At 40.7% G+C, this 4,458-nt stretch overlaps 1 pseudogene; it reads left to right on the top strand.

Annotated features, from left to right (window-relative positions):
* Positions 1-1,595: 1,595 nt before the first annotated feature.
* On the top strand, positions 1,596-4,250 carry LOC141504896 (trafficking protein particle complex subunit 4-like; annotated as a pseudogene).
* Positions 4,251-4,458: the final 208 nt, after the last annotated feature.

Genomic DNA, 4,458 nt, shown 5'->3' with positions numbered 1-4,458 from the left:
CACTGGGCAAGTCACTTAACCTTGTTTGGCTCAGTTTTCCCATCTGTAAAATGTGCAGGAGAAGGGAATGGCAAACCACTCCAGTAGCTTTGCTAAGAAAACCCCAAAAGGGGAACATGAAGAATCTCACACTATTGAAAAACAACAGAATAACAACAAAATTGTGCCAAACCTGGGGATACAAAGACAAAAAGGAAACAACTGAACAAGTTTCATTGCTGTTCTAGGTACCCTCCAGTAGATACTCTTCAGCTTATTCATGTTCTTCTACACTTTGGCACCCCAGAACAGAGTACATTAGATGTGGTTTGACCAACACTGCTGAAAGTGGAACTGTCAGCTTTCATTGGATATCAGTGCAGCCCAAGATTCCATTCACTGAATATGTGACCTTGATTTTCCTGATGCAATGGCATATTGCTGTTGGCTGAAGAGGTTGTCTATAGAAGCAGAATTTTCAGGATAATGTAATCTCTGAATGTAACTGAATATATATGGCATCAACTCATATCCTGGCTGACCCATTGACAGCTGTTGCTGCCCACAGACTTTCAATGAGTTGTGACTTGTGTTTTGGTCAATATTCTGATCATTTATATGATGACCCTGCTTAAACCATTTAATAAAATGTAAACAACATGAAAGTCTATTGGAAGTCAAAATAACTCATTATTGCTGGTTATACACACATCAAAATCCTGAGGGGGGCCTGACCTGATTGTAACTTTCCTCTAGAGCCATACAATAATTTCAGCTGTGAAAGGAAATTTTATGGCATGTAAGATTAGCCCACACTAATGCAAGGTCAAAAATAATAGAATCAATAGGCAAACTCAATACTGTTAACATTTTGAGAAAATTACTACCAGAAAACAATGTCAACAACAGATTGAAATGGGTCTCCAAAGTCGTCTTATTGATTTCCTTTCACTTGGGTGACAATCCAACTCTTTCTTCTTTGCAACACAGTATCTAATTTTTTTTTTGGTCTTTTTTCCCTCAGCTCTGCTTTAACCATGGAATATTTCTGTGTTACTTTTTTGACTGATGTCAAGCATTACATGCATGGAGAAAACTAATATGGTTGTCTATACAGAAGAGACCAGGGTATAGACTTATTTAGATAGGCAGGGTATTTAGAGAGCCCTTCAGTTAGGGCTCATTTAATAAATCCAGTAGTTATTTTAATTACTGTAAGGCACCCAAGTGCAAATGTAAATGATGTCATTAATAAATTACTAAATAAATAAAAAACCTTTTCATGAGAATGCCCCTCAGGCTGGGTGATAGTGTTATTTTAGTAATGTGGCACATATACAATTTTCTTCCATCTCCAAGGATGATGCTAGAGTTTGTTGGAGTATGGCAGACAAGATCAACAAGCTACTGGTAGATTTCTCTAATTCTACCCCCAATTTGAAGTGAGGACCTCCCTGGGATCTGACCTCCCTGCCACAGTTGCCTTTTCTCACTAAGAGGTGAGAAGACCACTGGATTGGCTGGTGTTGAAATCCCTCTGCAGCTCAGACCAAGGTCTTAGTGTCTAATGCCATCCTTCCAGGGTTCTCCTAAAGTGTGTGGTGGTAACAGGAGCAATGGATATGAAGTCAAAGGACCTGATTTCTAATCCTGCTCTGGCACTTTCTGGTGTGTCTCCTCCACAAAGAATTTCTCTGGCACTCAGGTTATCTACAAAACTAAGGTATTGACCTTTATGAAGCAATAGTGTGGGATAGTGGGAAAACCACTGTTTCTAGAGACAATCTAGGTTCGAATCCACCGCTACTTGTGTGATTATGGACAAGCCTCACTCTTGGATTGGGTTCTTATTTGTAAAATGAAAAGTTGTTCCAGCTCTAGGTCCATGATCTGATGACTTTATATGTTTCAATGATCTCTAAAGTTCCTTTCTTCTCTAGAAACCTATGACTAAAAGTATACTGTTAAATGTTTAAGTACTGACTCCCTGAAGAAAAGAGCATATATATGTATGTATGTATGTATATATATATATATATATATATATATATATATGTCTGAAACATTTATAGGTTTAATCTGTATTAATATTTTCTCCATTGTTTTCTTAAATCTAGAGAATCAACAAAACTATAAATAAAGTCCTGATTTATACCATCTATCCATTCCTGAGGTTTAAATGATCACAAGCAAAATTTAGCACTCAGGTCTCACAAATTGGTTTGAACAGGCTCTTAGCATAGTTTTGCTGAGGCTGAAAACTCACTCCATCTACCATATGTGAAATGACTGGAATCTATTGCTATCTTCCCATATACTAGGAAATCTGTATTGGAATTCAGTGTTAGTTGATGAGCTGGCGCCTTTCTAGTATCTCTGTGGTCATTCCCCTTCATGCTCATTGAACAAGCCCTGTAAGCAGTGCTAGACCCTGGGAGAAGTAGTATATCTACTGGCCATGGTATTTTCTTGGCAAAGATACTGGAGTGGTTTATCATTTCCTTCTCAGTGGATTAAGGCAAAAAGGTTAAGTGACTTGCCCAGGGTGACACAGCTCTTAAGTATCTGAGACTGGATTTGAACTCAGGTCTTCCTGATTGCAAGTCCAGTGTTCTATCCACTGAATCACCTAGCTGCCTCCTAGTTAAGATGTGAAATTATCTTAAATAGATGTTCTTGTTAAGAGGGTCTCACAAGTTAAAGAATAGACATTGCACACTATTTATTGATGTTTATCCTTTTGTGGGTTCAGTTGTCACCTTTTAGTATATGTCTGTGTGTCCCTGTGTTGTGGCTCTTTGAACAGAGGATATTCACAAAGAAGACTGATGCTCTCATTCCAGCCAATCATCTTGTTGGTAGGAGACAAAAACCATTTTTCTTAACCTTCCAAACTCCCAGTGAGCTGAACCATGAAGACATCAATATGTTCTGTGCAATATGGAAAACCTGACTTCAGAATTATAAATCCTTATATCCAGAATCAGGGTAAGGAAGTCACAGGTTCAAATCCCTGCACTGGCATATATTAGATGAACCTAGGCAATTCACTGGCTGTCTTCATACTGTAGGAAATTCTTTAAAATTCTAAGCTGAGGAATAGTTGCTTGTCTCCATTGGTTTAGGAGGGTTTCCTTATTAAATGTGTTTTCTACAACAATAAAATCACAGTTTCAGACCAAAAACAAAAAGGGTGTGAAACCTGGGGCAAAATGCCTGAGTGGGGTTTCCTAGATTAATATAAAATTGGAAATTGTTTCAAAAAATACATGAAGAGTGGGCCACGCGGTTCTCTCCATCAATGGCGCGGACTTGAACGGCAAGTACACGGCGGACGGCAAGGAGGTGCTGGAGTACCTGGGCAACGCCGCCAACTACCCCGTGTCCATCCGTTTCGGCCGGTCCCGCCTCACCTCCAAGGAGAAGCTGGTGCTGGCCTCCATGTTCCACTCGTGAGTTGCGCCCGGCGTGGGGGAGGGCCTCCTCTGCCCCCAGGCTGTTTGCCATCGGCTCCCAGCTGCCCCCGAGCTGGGCAGTTCCAGCATCGAGATGCTCGAGACCGACACCTTCAAGCTGCACCGCTTCCAGACGCTGACAGGTATCAAGTTTGTAGTACTGGCAGATCCTCGACAAGGTGGAATTGATTCTCTCTTGCGAAAGATCTGTGAGATTTACTCAGACTTCGCCTTCAAGAATCCATTCTACTCCTTGGAGATGCTCATCAGGTGTGAGCTGTTTGACCAGAATTTGAAGCTAGCCCTGGAAGTAGCCGAGAAGGCTGGGACTTTTGGGCCAGGATCATAGGCCCTCCAGCAAAGAGCCAATCTTGAGACAGACTCAGCCATTTTACTGGGATGGAGATCCAAATACCAATGTTAGAGCACATCAAGAAAGCATGAACTCTAAGCAAGAGAGTAGTGTAGTCCTTTTTAAGAACCAATTCTTCCATGTATATAATGGTTATACAGATCTATTTATGGAAAGAGTGAGACCTGATTGAAGAGGCTGTAATAAACATTCCTATGAACCCTGAGGTAACCTGGTTTCCTACTTTGGGGCTGCTGAAAAGCATTAGAAGGCATCAAGACAGTAGAGAAGAGAATAATGGGAGCAGGGAAAATGACTAGAGAAGCAGATAAGGGATTAATAGCATGATTCAGTAGAAAGAGCATAAACTGAATAATCCAAGACCCAAGTTCTAATTCTGACTGCTTCTGAGTATAACTTTAAGCTTTAACTCGATTGCTTGATAGCTCTTATAGAAATGGAAGGGAGCTAAGAAATCCACATCATGAAGGCAAAGGCCAGGTAACTTAACTATTTATTAGGTATAGGTGAATCAAAGGGCCAAGGAAGTCCCCTTCCAACGTTTCTGATATACCTGGCCTTTTTTCTGCCAACAGGAACTTCCTCCATTTCACATGAATAGCTCATGAAACACCCTTCTTGTGCAGCACTGAATTCTGGACTTTAGGGCCA

This window comes from Macrotis lagotis, chromosome 1, assembly GCF_037893015.1.
Source record: "Macrotis lagotis isolate mMagLag1 chromosome 1, bilby.v1.9.chrom.fasta, whole genome shotgun sequence".
Taxonomy (NCBI): Eukaryota; Metazoa; Chordata; class Mammalia; order Peramelemorphia; family Peramelidae; genus Macrotis; species Macrotis lagotis.
The sequence above is the reverse complement of the archived record's forward strand: the minus strand, read 5'-3'. Positions and strand labels throughout refer to the sequence as shown.